The 18355-nt window shown below is 42.6% G+C and overlaps 1 pseudogene; it reads right to left on the bottom strand.

Moving 5' to 3' along the window:
* Window positions 1–2786: 2786 nt before the first annotated feature.
* Window positions 2787–10799, bottom strand: LOC103663863 (annotated as a pseudogene).
* Between the last annotated feature and the right edge of the window lie 7556 nt (window positions 10800–18355).

The following is an 18355-nucleotide window of genomic DNA, read 5'->3' as shown; positions in this document are numbered from 1 at the left end:
AGAAGTATGCTGCTTAATTTCTAAGAATTTGAGGGTTTTTTCCTGGCTATCTTTCTGTTACTTTAATTCTATCGTAGAGAGAATATACTTTGTGTAATTTGGATCCTCTTAAATTCATTGAGACTTGTATTATGGCTCAGAATATGTTACACCCTGGTGAATGCTCTATGTCCATCTGAAAAAAATGCATCCTCTGTTGTTGGGTGAATTGTTCTATAGAGTCAATTAGGGAGTGTTATAAAACTGTCTGTATGCTAACTCATTTTTTCTCTGTTTCAACTATTCATTATCAACATCATCTTCAACAATAATTTTAGCTTTGCCTACTTCTCCGTTCAGTTCTAAAAGTTCTTGTTACAAGTACTTTAAGGCTATGTTATTGTGTGCCTATACACTTGGAATTATTATGTCTTCTTGATGATTGTTCCCTTTATCGTTATGAAACATCTCTTTTTAACCCTGGTAATGTTATTTGTTCCAAAAATTACTTTATCTGAATACAATTCAATATAGCCTCTCTCTCGCTTTCTTGCGATTAGTAATTGCACACCATTTCTTTTCCAATCATTTTGCTTTTCATCTATTCACTTTTACAGTTTAAGTAGGTTTCTTGTATTTGGCGTATAGATGGGTCGTTTTACAAGATTTTATGACTCTTTTGATGGGAGATCACAACAGAATGATGCCTGGATAACCCAAAGGCAGAGCTCTGTTATTTACAGCTCTGAAGGGGAGCAGGCTGCCAGGCAGGGCCATACAGGACTCTGCCCCAGAGGGGACAGGAAGCCAGAGCTCCAGCGAGCAGTTTGGATATGGTAAGTGGGATAGGGTTAGCTAGGTTTCGTGGGGTCCCTGAAATAATATCAAGGGCTCCAGGGGCATAGAGGCTGTTCCTAGCTGTCTGGTACTGGGCCCTGGTCAATTAATGGCTGGTGCACAGGGGCCTGGTGTGCAGCTGCCCTGACAAAGGAAGTGCTTGGGGTACAGACTCAATCAGCTGCTCCAGAAGGGGAACTCACTGGCTTCCAGCCAAGGTCAAGACTGCACGGAGACAGCAGTTCAAAAAAAAAAAAAGTTGTTTTTTGTTTTTTTAATCAAGGTAATAATGTCTACCTTTAATTGGAGGGATTAGATAATTCACATTTAATGTGCTTATTATTATGGTCAAGTGTAAGCCTATTGCCATTTGTTTTCTATATTGTTGTTTGTTCTCTTTCCTCTCTTTTCCTGCCTCTTTTTAAATTTAGCATATTTTATGATTCCACTTGATCTCTACCATTGATTAGTTACATTTCTTCGTTCCTTTTCACTTTTTTCCTCACATAGTATAGTTTATATTTTTTGTTGTTCCTTTTCACTTTTAAATATTTGCCCTAGGGTTTCAGTGTATATTTTTAACTTATTACAGCCTTCATCCACATAAAACTAGATCTTAAGGACCTTGTAACAGAGTACCACCATTCCCCGAAAAACACCCATTCTTTGTGCTATTGTGGTCATGAATTCTATTTTATAGATGTTTTAAACCCTGTAATACATTTTAATTTTTAAAAATTTAAACAATTAAAAAAATATTTTTTTATAGTAGGCTCCATGCCGAAGCCCAAACTCACAACCCTGAGATTAAGACCTGACTGAGATCAAGAGTTGGACGCTTAACCGCCTGAGCCACCCAGCCGCTCCTTTAAAATTTTTTAAAGAAGGAAAAAGTTTCTTCTATAATTATCTACATATTTACAATTTCCAGCATTTTTCATTTTTTGTGTAAATCCAAATTTCCACTTGGTATCAATTTGCTTTTGCTGTAAGTCTTTCCTTTAATGTTTTTGTGTGTGTGTGTGCGTGTGTGTGTGTAATTCAGGTCTGCTGGCAGTTAATTCTCCCAGGTTGTTTGAAAAAGCCTCTATTTTGCCTTCATTTTAAAAAGATATTTCTGATAGATGTAACCTTCTAAACTGACCTTTTTTTAATCTTTCAGTGCTTTCAAAATGTCACTTCAGTGTCTTGTGGACTGAACTTTCTCATGAGAAGTCTGCTTTAATTTTCAACTTTGTTATGTGCGTAATTTGTTTTTTCTCTTCTAGCTGCTTTGAAGGTTATTTCCTCATTATTGATTTTTGGTAACCTGATTGTGATTTTCTATACGGTTCTTCTACTTGGATTTCATTGAGATTCTTAGATCAGTGTGCTTAGAGTCTTAATCAGATTTTGGACCAGATTTCTCCGCACCGCCTGTTCCCATCGCATGTATGTTCTATAGCTAACGTCGTCCCCCACTTCACTGAGGCTCTGTTCGAGGATGTCTGTCCATCTTTCAGGTCAGGGAGCTTCTACTGTGCCACATCCTTAAGCTCACTGATCTTTTTCCTCTGCACTAGTTAATCCCACCCAGTATATAGTTCATTTCAGGTATTTTTCACCTCTAAAAAACTCCATTTGATTTTTTTAATCTTTCATTTCTCTTCTCACCACATCCGTGTTTTCTCTCACATCCTTGAGCACATGAAGCACATTTAGAACAGCTGTCTTCATGTCCTTGCTACTAACGTCATCTTCTCCATCATTTCCTAGTTTGTTTTTATTTTTTTTTAATTTTTTTATTTTTTTAAAGATTTTATTTATTTATGTGACAGAGAGACAGCCAGCGAGAGAGGGAGCACAGCAGGGAAGTGGGAGAGGAAGAAGCAGGCTCCCAGCGGAGGAGCCCGATGTGGGACTCGATCCCGGAACGCCGGGATCACGCCCTGAGCCGAAGGCAGACGCTTAACGACTGCGCTACCCAGGCGCCCCTCCTAGTTTGTTTTTAATGACTAATTTTTCTTCTTGTTATGGGTCCCATTCTCCTGCTTCCTCATACGGCTAGTGATTTTTGACTGGATGCCAAACATGGTGAATTTGTTATCACTAAACACTAGACTTATACTCCTTTAAAGAATATCAAACTTTTTTGGCAGGCAGTTTAAGTTACTTGTGGATTAGTTTGATCCACTTGAAGCGCGGCTTTTCAGCTCTTTGAAGGGAGTTGTAGAGTCCTCATTAGCCTAAAGTCAGTTTAGCCCCACTTTTAAGGCATGGCTTTGCTGGGGTCTCTACTGAATGCCGGGTATTCAAGGAGAGCTCTCCACCCTGACTAGTGGGAACTTAAATGGTTTTGAGGCCTATGTGAGATCCGAAATTTGTTTATGTCATGGCTCCCTGTCAATTATTCCTTTCTTAGAAGTTGCTGTCCAGACTAATGGAAGCACCGGAGGCATAAACAGTGTTCAGCCTCAATCTCAAGACCCTTTGCGGATTTCTGGAGGTCTGGGTAACTCCTGCCTTTTTAGTACTCTGCCCTGGAAAGTTTAGCCACCTGGATCTCTCTCAACTCCAATCTCTATTTAGATTTCTCCTGTACCATGGTCTGGGCATTTCCTCCAGGCAGAAAGCCTAGGTGGTAGTAAGGCTCACTTCATTTTGCCCGTTTTCTCAGTTTTGTGCTGCCTGTTGTCCAAGCCTGCAGATTGTGTGTATATATATATAAAATTTCCAGTTTTCTAGTTGTTTATGGTGGGAAGGTACTTCTAGATCGTCTTATCAATGGGAGCACAAGTAATACCCCACTTTTTTTTTTTTGGTAGCACTAGGGTTTATTAAGCTGCCCTTCATGCAGACGCCGGGCTTGCCCGTGGTGCTCTTGATGTATAAAGCTCAGATGTTCTGCCAGTCCCTCTTGAGCAATGACGCCAGGAAACTTGACAGCCAATTGGACGTTGTACACAAGCTCTTCCTCTGTCGTCTTCATGGGCCCAACAGCCACTGCCAGACACAACACCTTTTTCATCTGGAATTCGATTCTGGACTTTACTGCATCCACTTTGGCCACCATGTTCTCATTGTGGGTTAGCAAGGAGGGGAACTTGGCAGCCTTCCTGAGGCCTGGGCTCAGGATTCATGGGATCTGCTTGATCAGAGATTCTGAAGCAAAAAAAAAAAAAGGCATCGTACGTCTTGGCTAGCTTCTTGACTCATGTTTTATTTTTGTTGAGTTCCTTCAGTGCCTCAGTGTCCATGGGGGGAATATCCACAGCCTTGGCCTCATCACAGTGCTGCTGGTCCCCCCAAAACACACACAGGGAATTTGGGGCAGGGACTGGACTTAGCCTGCTGGTGCCCAAGAAGGGTTTGTCCTTCTGAGGGTCTTAATTCCTCAAGCTGACGTGCAGCTCCACCATCTGCCAAAGCTTCAGTGCTCAAGCTGGTTCCCATGCAGGACTTCCCAGCCGCCTCCCACAGGGTGTCTGGGGAGACCGCCGCTCACGGCGCTGCACCTCAGTGACCGGAAAAGCGAGTCGGTGCTCCAGTCTTACGTTTGAATTTCCAGCACTGCATTACCAGATCGAGGGAACCCCTGGTATGAAACACAGACACGAAAACAAAAAGGGGAAAAAGGACCAAAAAACCCCCGGATGATGCAGAGAGTGAAGTTTTTAAAAAAATTATAACGAAAACCCTAAAAGGGACCTGAGAAGATACTGCATCACTGAATCACAGAGTATTCTGAAATCACAGAAAGCGTGAATTTTTTTTTTTTAGATGCAGGGGATAAGAAAGTTTTTGATATTAAAAATATGCTAGAAGAAAGAAAAATTCTGCATAAAGTATCAAAGGTACAACTGAGGAAATTTTTCAGACAATTGAACAAAAAGACAAGAAGACAGAAAATACCAGAGAGGAGACAAAACCACCACAGGATTGATGAAGAGAGACCAAATTTTCAACTCAATGTATCTTTAGGAAAAGAACATAGGAAAAAAATGGAGGACAGGAAATTATGGGAAAAGGAAAGCAAACTTCCCAAAGAGGAATGTGAAAGTCTAGATTGAAAAGGGCCACTGACGGCTCAGCTCAACGGGGGAAAGAAAGATCCTCACCAGGTAAACCATGACCAAATCTCAGGATACCTGAACAAACGAGAGGCTCTCAAAAGCACACGAAAGGTCAGGGATTAGAAAGACACAGCGACACAGGAAATGAGAGGACAAGAGGCTAGTGCCTTCAACTTCTAAGAGGACATGATTGCCATCTGGAGATTCATACCCTGACGAACTATCAAATGAAGTTAAGGGTCTAATAGAAATATTTTCAAACACACACGGCAACAAAAATTTGACCCTTCATTCATTCTTATGAAGCAGCAGAAGGATGTGCCCCACCAATTACAGTGACAACCCACGGCAGGACACAGGGTCTGGAAAATGAGGCGTCTCAAACAAGAGATTGTGAGAACCCCCTGGAAAATGCCAGGAGGGGGGACTCCAGGGTGACAGCTGGGCAGCCAGCTCAGAGGACAGTCAGTGGAGGCCGGAGGGGGACTATGGTGAGGGGATGTTCAGAGGAGGGGACAAGGGGACCTGATCATTTACTTGACATGACTTATTGTGAAGAGTTTTCATGCAGCATGCTGTTCAGAATAATTTAGAATAATGAAGGCAGATATGAAAAACCGAAAAGATTTGAACATGGTTGCTCTGGGTTGTGGAAAGTGGAGACCAGGAGGGCCTTGGGGAGTGACGGTCATTTTTTTGTTTTAACCCTGTACTTTTGTTTGCTTTTTAAAACTCTTCATTTATTACTTTTATAGATAAAAAGAATAATAAAAGGGTAAGAGGCCTAGATTTAAAGTACAGGGTAGGTGCGGCCATCATAACCAGCTAGACCCCTGGAAAACTGGAGTTCCCAGGGTGAATTCATAAGGGACCATACGAGAGGACCCATTTAGGGAGAAATGTAACTGTGAAGGCTGATTGGAAATTCATGTTAGCAAGTCTGCACATTCTTTCCTTAATAGAGAAACAGATTCAAGAAGTCTAATTACATTCAGAAGTTTGCTTGATAAAGAGGAAATCAAAGTGAAGGGAGTTATATAGTCCTCAGAAATATTTCTTTCTTTTTTTTTTTTTTAAGATTTTTAAAATTTATTTGTCAGAGAGAGAGAGAGAGCACAAGCAGGGGGAGCGGCAGGCAGAGAGAGAAGCAGGCTCCCCACTGAGCAGGGAGCTGGATTTGGGACTCCATCCCACCTGAGCCGAAGGCAGATGTTTAACCAACTGAGCCACCCAGGCGTCCCTAGTCCTCAGAAATATTTCAGTGAGACCACGATCAATATGGCCTGGTGAGTCGCCTGCTCCTTTAAGAGCTATCAGAGATCAGCAAACTTTCTCTGTCAAGGTCTAGATAGTCAATGTTTCCACTTCGCAGGCTGTCTCTGTCTTAACTGGTCACCTCACCTGTTACAGCTGGTTATACGTTTTATCTGACCTGGTGTTAGCATGTTTTGCTTTTTCATCCAATTCCTGTTTTTATTTCTGTTCCAAGAAAAATAACAGAATTTGCACCAAAGGACTTTCTAGAATAAGTTGGATCATGGCTAAGATGCCAGGGAGAGTCTATTCATTTTGGTTTGTCATTAGGATTTGATTGCATAAAAGGAGGTTTCATGAGATTGTCACTAACATGCAAGGACAATTTCAGGTTCATTCTGTGAACTTACAGGTGCTCTTTAAAGAAGCACAGACGTTTTCTTACAGCATGGCTACCTGACCAGCTCTGCCTTTTGTGTTTGTTTACACCGTGGTTAAAAACCACAGCAATTACTCAAATGCAGAGAACTGAAACAGCAAGAATTAATGTTTGACTCTTGGAAATTGAACACTTTGCTTTTCCACTTGCTTGCAGTCTACCTTATTTAATCTGCTGAGAGCAAAAAGGCAAAATAAACAATGTTTTCCAAGAGCTGTGTCAGTTCAGAGGACAAACAGCAATTGTAGATTCAGTCACAGAAAGCTCAGAATTTCAGTCATTGAGCACCTACTTACTGGACATTTACTGTGTGCCTGGTGCACATACAGAACAGAGCGCCTAACGACACACCATGGTCCCCGTCCTCATGGAACTTAAGTCTAGTGAGGGAGACACAGGTTTAGAAAAGAAAAATACTACATATATAATTATCAATTGTAATAAGTGTCCTAAAAGAAAAGTAAAGAGAGGAGGATGTAATTTAGACGGTGGCATCTTTAGAGAGATGTTCTTTGACCTGGGGCTTCCAAGTTATCAACAGGGAGTTCCAGTTATCTACAACTGCATGACAAACCACCCCACACCGAGTGGCAGAGAAGACCATTTTGTGCTCAAAAATTCTAGTCGTCAGGATTTCAAACAGGACATGGTGGCAACAGCTTATTTCTGCTCCACATTTAGGGTCTTAGCTGGGAAAATGAGACTGTCTGGGAGTGATTCAAATAGCCAGGGGCTGGACTCCTCCCTGGGCATCCTCACACACATGGCTGGTGCTGTCTTGAGCTGAACATTGGCTCCAAAGACATATGCCCATGTTCTAGTGTCACTACCTGTGAATAGGATGTCATCTGGAGAATGGGTCTTTGTAGATGTGATCAAGTCAGGGATCTTGAGATGAGATCATTCTGGACTGAGTGGGCTCTTTATAAAGCCAATAACCGTGTCCTCATAAGAGAAAGCAGAGGGCAAGTTGAGAGAAGGAGAAACACAGGGGAGAAGGGAGTGTGAAGAAGGAGGCAGAGACTGGAGGGATGGGTCTACAACCCAGGAGTGCCAAGTATAGGTGACTACCTCCAGAATCTTGGAGGGAAGAATGGGTCAGATTGTCCCCCAGAGACTCCAGAAGGGGGCAACGCCCACTGACAGTTGGATGTCAGACTTTTGGTAGATTTCAGAACTGCCAGAGAGTGAATTTCTGTTAGCACGAGCCACCAAATCTGTGGTTACATACTATGCAGCCACAGGAAACTAATACAGGTGCCTACAGTGGGATGACTCAAGGACCCAGTAGCTCCATGTTGCCTCAGCTTCTCGTGGTGTGGTGGTGAGGTTCAGAGACAGAGCTTCCCCAAGCAAGCGTCCCAGGAGCATAACCTTCCAGAGACCAGGGCAGAGGCTTTTCTTGCCTGGCCTAGGAAGTCACACTAACATCACTTCCATCATACGTTACAAGCTCACCCAGATTCAAGGAGAGGGGATATAGGGCTCCATCTCTCTATTGGAGAATCTGCAACCATCTTCTAAAACTGCCTCAAGGAGTTGACCATTTGTAGCCGGGAGTAGAGCGGTCCAGATCTGCACTGTCCTTTCTGGCAGCAGCTGGTCCCAGGGGGCTATTTAAATGGGAACTAGCCACATGGCAAGTACTCAGAGCTGCGTGTGGCTAGGGGCTGCCATGCTGGAGAACACAGACGGAGAACACACGCAGCATTGCGGGACGTTGTGTTGGACGTGCTGCCCTGGATGGGACGGACGTAACAGTATGGGCCAAGTCTCTGAGTTAGAACATAAATGGACTTAGACGTGGAATAGAAAAAAACCCTGGCTTTACATATACTATATGCTAATTAACTAAATTTAAATAAAATTAAAAAAATAAAGAAACAATGAATATACACTCCACAATAAAATATTTGTCCTTCCTGAAAAGAGAGAAAGAGAGAAAGAGAAGGAGAGAGAGAAAGGAAAGAAGGAAAGAAGGAAAGAAGGAAGGAAGGAAGGAAGGAAGGAAAGTTGGCTTTAAGGTCAGGTTCTTTAGCTGTTTTCTGCTGTTGTGTTCCTAGCACCTAGGACATAATAGGTCCTCACAATTTTTTTGTGGATCGAAAGGATGTATATATATGGAAGGCTTAAGTATAACATGTGCCAAGCTAGAGAAAAATGACCTCAGATGAGATTGGAGGAGTGGACCAAGGTCAGATTACACAGGGCCTTTTTTTTCTTAAGGAGTTTACATTTTATTTTAAGTAAAATAGAACTCGCATAATATGTTGCTTCATATTTTGCATATTTATGAGAGGCCTAAAAAGAAATAAATTTATTGTGGCTATTTGGTTTATTTGTTAGTAAAAAAGGCAGAAGACAGAAATCTAGAAATAAAAGTTTGACCAAATTAGGAATCTATTTATCTCTATATGAATGTAGGCTGCCATGGCAACTCCAGAACCATGAGGAACCCAGGCCCTCGGTTGAGGCTTCTACCTTATTGTCCAAGATGTCTACTTTGGTCCAGCTTTTTAATCCTCTTTCTAGACAGGAGAAAGAGAAAAGGGGAGAAGGAGAGCTGCTGGCCCTCATATCCAGGATGATGATCTCACTTCCTCTAGGTCCCTTTTTTTTTTTTTTAAGATTTCATTCATTTATTTGAGAGAATGAGAGAGAGAAAGAGAGAGAGAGAGACAGAGCATGAGCAAGGGGAGGGGCAGAGGGAGAACCAGATTCCCTGCTGAGCCTGACACCGGGTTTGATCTCAGGACCCTGAGATCATGATCTGAGCCAAACGAAGGAAGATGCTTAACTGACTGAGCCACCCAGGTGTGCCTAACCTCTGGATTCTTAACTTTATATGCAAAAACCCTTCCTCCAAATAAGGTCATATTCAGAGTTATGGGGTGGAGGTCTTGGACATCTGCTCAATTTAAGGACACTTCTCAGAGAGTTGCACATAAAACTTCCACTATATCCCTTTGGCCAGTTCTTGATCAGATGACCACATCTACCTTGCAAGGGAGGCTAGGACATATAAACTTCATTCAGGGAAATACGTCCTCAGCTAGGAAGGAGAGTTCTCTTACTACAGAAGAAGCTGAGACAAGACAGGAGCGGCAGCAGCTGTTTGTCTCTGGCAGAGCGGAATGCACAGGTGTTTCCACTAGACCACAAGCTCCTGGACAAGGAGCAAGTCTCATTCATTCCCAACCCCCAGCACAAAGTACGCTGCTTAACAGGCAGTAACTCATCAGTGATTGTGTGCTGAATTGCATGCTTCTCAATTTCAAGGTTCTTAAATTCCAACCTCTTTTTCAGAAAGATTTATTTCTTAGAAGCCACATTCCCTGCACCCCCTGCCCCCCCGCCCCGCCCCCACTCTGGCCCCTACTTGCGGAAGCATGTGGGGACTTTTCTCCCATCTTTACCCTGAGAATCTGCTGGGGCTCCTGGAGATAAACACAAGTGCAGGGTTCCCCTAGAATTCCTCCCGGAACTCTGCACTCTCCAACTCTCCCCACTGAGCCTCCAGCAATGTGCCACTTACAGTTGAAGTGCTTCCTCTGGTACTGGCTCTGGCTGTGGACTTGTGCCCTGGGAGGGTGGTGATGCTTTGTGTTCGCGTGTCTCTCCAAGGTTCGGGGTGACAGTTCGCCCAGTGACGTCCGTGCTCTGAGGGATCCAAAAAAAGTTGTTCATTTTCCGTTTGTTCAGCTTTCTTCTTACTGAGATGGCTTGGAAGAGGGTGGATTGGTAGGGGAACAACGAGAAAGAAAAGGTGAGGGACAGGGAGGACAGGCAGGAAGCACAGGGTATAAGGACACTCACGAGCCAGGAGCTCCGCCTTCCCGCAGTCACCCCACGTCTTCCACCGGCCAGCTGTGCCCTCAACTGGCCCCCCAATCCCTGTTGCCGCTGCCACACCACCGTTTTCAACTCTGGTTATTAGAATCCCCTGGGGAGCTATTATAGCGCCCTGCACCTAGGTCTCCCCTAATCAGAAACACTTTAGGGGCTTCTAATGTGTCATTGGTGCTGAGGACCCGTGATCTGGGGCCTTGCTCCTCAGGGGACGGTCCACAGACAAGCAGCGTTGGCATGGATCGGGAGCTGGACAGAGAGGCAGCGTCTCACGCCCGACCCCAGACCTACCCAATCGGAATCTGCGTTTTAATAAGATCCAGGTGATTTCTATGCACATTAAACTTCGAGGAGCTCTGACGAGATGACCCTCCTGTAACCCCAGCCATGGCTGAACTCATGAAGCAGCCGGCTCCCTGCGACGAGCTACGTCAGCCGGCGTCCTGCCGAGCACGTGGTGTCCGTGACGTCCGACGCGGTGCGGCCCACACAGACCGCTCGCCCGCTGTCATTCCCCAAGCGTAATGTGTTTGAAATAGAATTCGATCTTCCAACAGGGAATGGGCTTGGGCTCTTTAGTCTGAAACCCTGATAATAAGAGTTCATTAACTTCAGCGTCCACAAGAGTAAAAAACACTCTGAATTAACTGAACAGGTTATAATTGAAGAATTGGGGTTAACTTGCAGGCTAGGGTTGGAAGTAGGTGTGAGAGACTTCAGTGGAAAAGCAGATTCAAGCATGAAGCCAAGAGAATGGCACTGAGAGTAAGAAAGCCAGGGGAGGAAGACGGAAGGTCAAGTCAGCTCAGGGGGGAGGGGGAGCCCTGCAGGGAGGGCTGGTGGCCTCCAACAGAGCCCCAGCAGAGGAAAGGCAACAGCGGCCCCAAATACCCACTCCCCCCAAGCCCCACGGAGGCGTTCCTCAACTCTGGCTTCCTATTCTGTAAGCTCTGGTTGCCTCCTTCCCTACAAGATCTCAGTACCTTGTGGAAGAAAATCACCATGGGCATGTGTCTCGCACTTTGCTGCTCACCAGGACCGGTGCATGAAGTGCAGTAGTGGGAAGGGGCTAAGGGCTTGGCCTGGAGCCACAGAGCGTCAGTTCCAAACTCTGCTCTGCCACTTACTCGCTGGGGACGTTGGATAAGTCAGCTGACTTCCCGGGGGTTCTTCATCACCTATACAATAAGGATGGTATGGGCAACCACTCATAATGGTAAATGCAGAAGGAAAGACTACAGTGCTTGGCACAGTGATACACACATGCACACGCGTACATATGGTACATTCTTTAATATATTTTTAATCTATACATTTATGTGTATTTAATATATTTAATATATATTAAATAATATCCTAGAAGGAACTGAAACCTGATTCTTCTGGCTTTTTTTGTAGGAAGATTGTTCACCATTCCATGTCACCTGTCTAGGTTCCTTCGAGAGTGCTAAATGAGAGTAATAACATAAAAAGTTATTTTAGTTTATTATTATTTTTAAAAGATGTATTAATTTATTTGAGAGAGAGAGAGAGAGAGTGTGTGTGTGTGTGTGTGTGTGTGTGAGTGGGGGGAGGAGCAGAGGGAGAGAGAAAGAATCCTCAAGCCAACTCCATGCTGAGTGTGGAGCCCATGAGCATCTCAATCCCAAGACCCCAAGATCATGAGCGGAGCTGAAATCCAGTCAGCTGCTTGACTGAGCCACCCAGGCGCCCCTAAAAAAGTTATTTTAAACAAATTAATGTGCAGACCTTATTTGGATCCTGATTTAAACAAATGGTGGCTACAAAGATATATGTGACACAACTGGGAAAGTTTGAAAATGGACTCATTGTTACATATTAAGGAATTGTTAATTTTGTTAGGCGTGGTTATGTTAAAAAAAAAAAGAGTCCTTACCACTTAAATTCATCTTAAAGTATTAGGTAAGATCATCTAATATTGCCCACATTTGACTGGTTTTGACCTATAAAAACAGCAGTTGCATATGGGCTCAAATATGGACAAAAGAGGCATGTGTCTGGCACTTTCCTGCTCACCAGGACCTGAGCGAAAAGTATAGGTAGACTGCAGGGGCTAAGTGAAGTAATATGATGTCTGGGATTTTCTTTTAAAATATTCCTGGGGAAAACAGGGTGGAGAGAGAGACAGATGAAACAAGACTGTCAAAATGTTAGTAAATGTGAGGCTGGGTATCATGTGATTTATCATGCCATTCTCTTTACCTTTATGTTTGTTTGAAATTTTCCAAAATAAAATTCTTTTAAAGTTTTGTTTGATGGTATTTGACAGTATGTTTTAGTATTTTATGACTACAACTAAAAGAAAATCCAATCTTGCTTAAACAAACCAAAGGAGGGCTTTAGTTGGGCTGAGAAGAGGGCAGAGGAGCTGGTCTCGAGAAAGACTGGATTCATTTCCTTAAATACCTTGAGGACCTTTCTGTCCTCTAGTTCTTCTCGGTTCCTTTTGGCACATTGACTTCATTGGCTGCTACAACCTTGTCCAGGTGTGGTGGGGTACAGGGCTGCCTGTGGCTAGTAGGCCCGTATCCTTGCGTTTGGGAGGTGAGAGTGAAGCAAGAGGTTCTCTCTCTTTCTCTCTCTCTTTTTTTCTTTTTTAAAAATGGGCCAGCCTCTTTGCTTTCTTTCCAGGAACAAGCAGTTATCCCCCGGCAGGAATTTTGAAAGTCCCAGGAACCCTGATTAGCCTAATTTAGGTCGTGTGACCACTCCATAGACCAATCACTGTGTTGTGGTGGTGAGGGCCTGTGCCTACCCCCTCCGTAGCCAGGAGGAGTGTTTTCTGAAGACTTGGGAGGCAGAAGGGCTCAGCAGACCCAAGCGACAGCCACCCTTCTAAGGCCTCTGGTTGTTTGTACCAGCTATTAGATTATAAGCCATCTTTGCTTACAGATTATGTCTTTTTCCTTCCTGCTTGCTTAATTGACTTTCCCCCCAGCTTTTATGTTAAAGTTGATAGAGCTGGCTATGAAGTTTATTGCAAAAAAATATCAGCAGTTTCCATTTCTTCCCCCATTTCCCTTCTTCAGTGGCAGCTAGTTTCAACTCTCTGAACTGGTTCTTTCGGTTTTATTTCCACTTAGCGAAATGGATTTTTATATTGATTTTTCAGTTTTAGGCATAATCTGTTGATTCCTACCATGGGAGATAATATCTCTCTCTCTCTCTCTCTCACACACACACACACACACACACACACACCCCTATATTCTCCACCCCACATATTCATCCTTTCTATTCCTCCCAAATTCACAATAAATTCTATCAGTATCATGTTGACTAGATCAGGATTTAAAACTCACATGTTAAATATTAAGTGATTAACATTATAGGATTATTACCATGTCAACAGTATTTCCAACTCAGCCATCGCCACACGACCTTTTGCTCTCCTTTGGGCTCATCATTTTTTCCCCACAGACATTCAGTCCCTAATTCTCCAATGGTCTAATTCACCTCTAAACAAATACATTCAGATTTATGAGGCATTCTATATCTTCATCCTTCTGAAGAAATATCTGAAGCTTGTTGACCTACTCCAATGTGAACTGGATTCCACTCCCCTTCCTTCCATGTTGGACTCCCTACTTCCTGTGGAGGTGGCCTTCCCAACAAACATTGGTGAAACTACCTGTAAAACTGCATCAATAATTATCCTGAATAAAAAAGAATTATTAGCCATTAAGAGTAAATTGAATCATGGACAAGAATTACTGTAATGAAACTTACCTGTTCCGTGTTGTTGCTTAAAACAATGGAAGATGTAGGAGGGGCGCCTGGGTGGCTCAGTCCTTAAGCGTCTGCCTTTGGCTCAGGGCGTGATCCCGATGTTCTGGGATCGAGCCCCACATCAGGCTCCTCCACTGGGAGCCTGCTTCTTCCTCTCCCACTCCCCCTGCTTGTGTTCCCTCTCTCGCTGGCTGTCTCTCTCTGTGTCAAATAAATAAACAAAATCTTAAAAAAAAAAAAACAATGGAAGATGTAGGAGCTAGTTTCCCTTAGGTAGATACATTTTGCTGAGTTTTCTAGGTCCTTTTTTTTTTTTTTGAACATCCACCCATGGTTGAAGTAGAAACTTAGAAACATTTAAAGATGACGTATAACTCTGTATCTATTTGGCATTGGCATTCCTGTAGCAGCTTGAAACAGTGAGGTTAGAATGATATGGCTCTCTGTTTCAGTATTTAAAAATTTTTTAGGACTATCACATTGAAATGCTCCTGAAAAATTCCATTTGGGTATTCTGTCTCACCAGCTTACATCTTGAAGAGAATTAACACCCAGGTCTGAATTTGAGACTTCACCACAGTAACTTCAGGTTAACCACAGCTCCAAAACTCATTTGTTTCTTATTACATTTCATAAAATGATTCCAAATAAGGCAGCAAAGTGGTTGACAATAATTGTAGGAGGACCTATAGTTAGGGAACTATATCAGCTTTAGTTCTTATTAAAATATATATAGATAACCACCTCTTCAACAATGTAGAGAGAGCCTATAAGACAGCGTATATATAAACTATTTCTGAACTTCTGATCACAGCTTTTAGGATCTGGAATTGTACTTATTGTAGTATTTGGTGCTTTCTAAATGCTAACTTGGCCAAATGTTTCCAATGTAAAGAAATAACTTCAGGAAAGTCATCCTTATAGTGGTTCTCAAAGTGTCGTCTGGAACACCAACAGCAAATTCCCCTCTCCCTCCAGCACTCCACTTAATGAAAAAGTGAACAGGGGAGAGGGGAAGCAATTTGTGTTTTAACAAGCCCTCTAAGTGATTCTGCTGCAGACTTAAGTTTGAAAACCATTGTGCTAGGAAAACACTGTATCATGTTCCACTGTTAGTAACAGATAACCTAGGTAACAATAGCTTAAAGTATTTATCAGTTTTTTTTCACCCCTAAAAGAAGCCGAGGTAAGTGGTCTTGGATGATTCAAATGTCATATTTTACTCTTTCCTTGCCATAAAACTTGTATCCCCATAGTTTTAAAATGGCAGCTTAAATTCCACCTACTATAAACACATTCTAGATGGTAGGAAAAAGCAAGGGAGGCAGAGGGAAAGTGAGCCAAGTAAGCCATCTTTTAAAAGTATTCTCAGATGCCCCACCCAATGACTTCTGCTTTTTCTTATTTGCGATCCCTAGTTAAAAGGGAGGCTGGGAAATAACAGTCGGTCACATTATTGCTCAGAATAAAAATACTCAGAAGCCAGGGAGAATGGTACTAGAAGAAACCAGCCTTTAGAGCCTTCCTGGAATAGAGTTAAACATCAAAAGTAAGGCTTTCAGAACATTATTCTGATTGAGCACGTCATTAACCATACATTAAAACACCTTCTTTGATCTGCTAGAGGAATGGCTGCATCCTTGTGTAAGACAAAGGTTTTTGCTCACTGTGAGAATCAGAAAAGTCATTTATCAAAGTAAATATATACAGTTTCTTTCACATAGGTTGAAGTTGTGTTTGATATACACCGACCAAATGTCCTATGCAATTCTTTGACAAGGCAATATGTCAAAAAATATGTAACATATGAAAAGCAATCAGCAAAAAAAAAAAAAAATCCATTCTCTTCAGAATTGTAATTCCTTTTTCAGAAAGTAATTCAAGGAAAGAAGAAGCTATATGTATAAAGCTGTTCACAGCACTGTTACATAGGACAGCAAAGAAAAAAAAGTTGAATATTTTACAATCCTAATGTCCTATAACTAAGGAAAGGCTGAGTGAATTATGGTATGACCATTAGATAACCATAAAGATCATGCAGGAACATGGGAAAGTGATTGCAAATATGTTGGTGGTGGGCTGAGAGACAAAAAATGTATATGTATGTGGATAAGTTTAGAAGAGCATTCAGAGTGGAGAAGGGAACCCTCTTACACTGTTGGTGGGAATGCAAGCTGGTGCAGCCACTCTGGAAAACAGTATGGAGGGTCTTCAAAAATTGAAAATAGAGCTAGCCTATGGCCCAGTAATTGCACTAATGGGTATTTACCCCAAAGATACAAATGTAGTGATCCGAAGGAGCACTTGCACCCCAATGTTTATAGCAGCAATGTTCACAAGCCAAACTATGGAAAGAACCCAGATGTCCATGGACAGATGAATGGATCAAGAAGAGGTGGTATATACATACAATGGAATATTATGCAGCCATCAAAAATATGAAATCTTGCCATTTGCAACGGCATAGATGGAACTAGAAGGTATTATGCTAAGCGAAGTAAGTCAATCAGAGAAAGACAATTATAGGATTTCACTCATATGTGGAATTTAAGAAACAAAACAGAGGAGCATGGGGGAAGGAAGGGAAAAATAAAACAAGATAAAGTCAGAGAGAGAGACAAACTATAAGAGACTCCTAGCTATAGGAAACAAACTGAGGGTTGCTGGAGGGGAGAAGGGTGGGGGGCATGGGGTGACTGGGTGATGGGCATGAAGGAGGGCACATGATGTAATGAGCCCTGGGTATTATATAAGACTGATGGATCACTGACCTCTACCTCTGAAACTAATAATACACTATATGTTAATTAATTGAATTTAAATAAAATTTTTTAAAAAGAAGAGGATTCAGAGAACTATAATGGTTTTATCAGGTTGTTAGAATTACGAATATAAATGATTTCTGTTTACATTTCCTTTATTCTCTAAGAAACAATGGCAACGATGACAACAAAAAAAGTAAAATAAATTCACCCAAGTCGCTGACCATATTTTTTCCTCAGATTCTCTTCTGGGGGTTTGTCTTCTCCATGGCTCAATCCCAGGTGCTCCCAGGAAGGACTCTGCTGCTCTATGTGAAGCCCACACCTGAGGCCAGGCGAACAGTCCGCACACCCATGTGTGTTGATACACTGATCATTTGTCTTTGAGGCAAAGCTCAAGCTGTTTGTTATGCATCTTCCCAGGAAGATTTTTCCAGTAGTGGGAATAAATTTGCAATCATCTGCTCTCTCTTGCCAGAGTTTCCCTATAATCAGTTTCATGAAATGAGAAGCCAGTTGTCTTAGTTCGTATGTAGATTTGTAGATCCCAAAGGGAATAAAAAATGTATTGAACTGATTACCTAGGAATCAAGCCTCTGGGTCTTCAGTATGATGCTGAATATCCCCCACCCCCAACCACTACCGAAAAAGCCCAAATCCTTCCATGAGATTACTGCGGATTTGCATGGTTGTCCAGTTTGGCAAGAGCGAGAATTAACCATAGGTTAAGAGTAGACGTTAATTTTTATTATGTCGAAGATTCCCAAAATGGCCTTACTCCTTGAGGTGGATTGTGATTTGTGAGTGTGACATGCATATTCCTTGCCAGCTAGGGAGTTGGTGACTATTATGGCTTTAGACAGGACAGAGGGAAACTGGTCAGGGGCATTTTCCGAGTGGGTGGGTGGCATAGAGATCAGCCACGTGAAATAGTCCTTAGCTTAGCAGAGGTAGGAAAGGCGGTGATATTCAGAACAGAGAGGAGGCTCATCAGGAATCAGCCACCAACCAAACCTGAGGGCCCTGGAGGTACCCGAGTCAATGGAGGTCACACCAAGGCAGGAATCCTGGTGTGGAGAGAAAGATAGGCTTGATTCTTCAGGGACCAAGGGACCTGAGATGAAGAGCTCGACCTCCCCTATCTATAACTTCCAGAAAGTAATCCAGCACACAGGGATACTTGTCTAGATAATTCATCCTAGAAGAGAAGTCAATCTGAAGAAGAACGAAGACAGAGATCCTGAAAGATTCCTTCAAATTAAACAACTCAAGTTCAGGTGCCCGTATTTTGTGTATAATACACAGAATGAATTCTTTTACTCTGAAGTAAAATTAACTGTGCTCTTCAAATACTGGGCAAGTGTCATAAATGTAAAGAGTCTTTGTGGGGAACCAGTATCACCAGAGAAAGGAGACATCACAAATTCCAGGGG

Source organism: Ursus maritimus, unplaced genomic scaffold (assembly GCF_017311325.1).
Source record: "Ursus maritimus isolate PB19 unplaced genomic scaffold, ASM1731132v1 scaffold_5, whole genome shotgun sequence".
Lineage (NCBI taxonomy): Eukaryota > Metazoa > Chordata > Mammalia > Carnivora > Ursidae > Ursus > Ursus maritimus.
The sequence above is the reverse complement of the archived record's forward strand: the minus strand, read 5'-3'. Positions and strand labels throughout refer to the sequence as shown.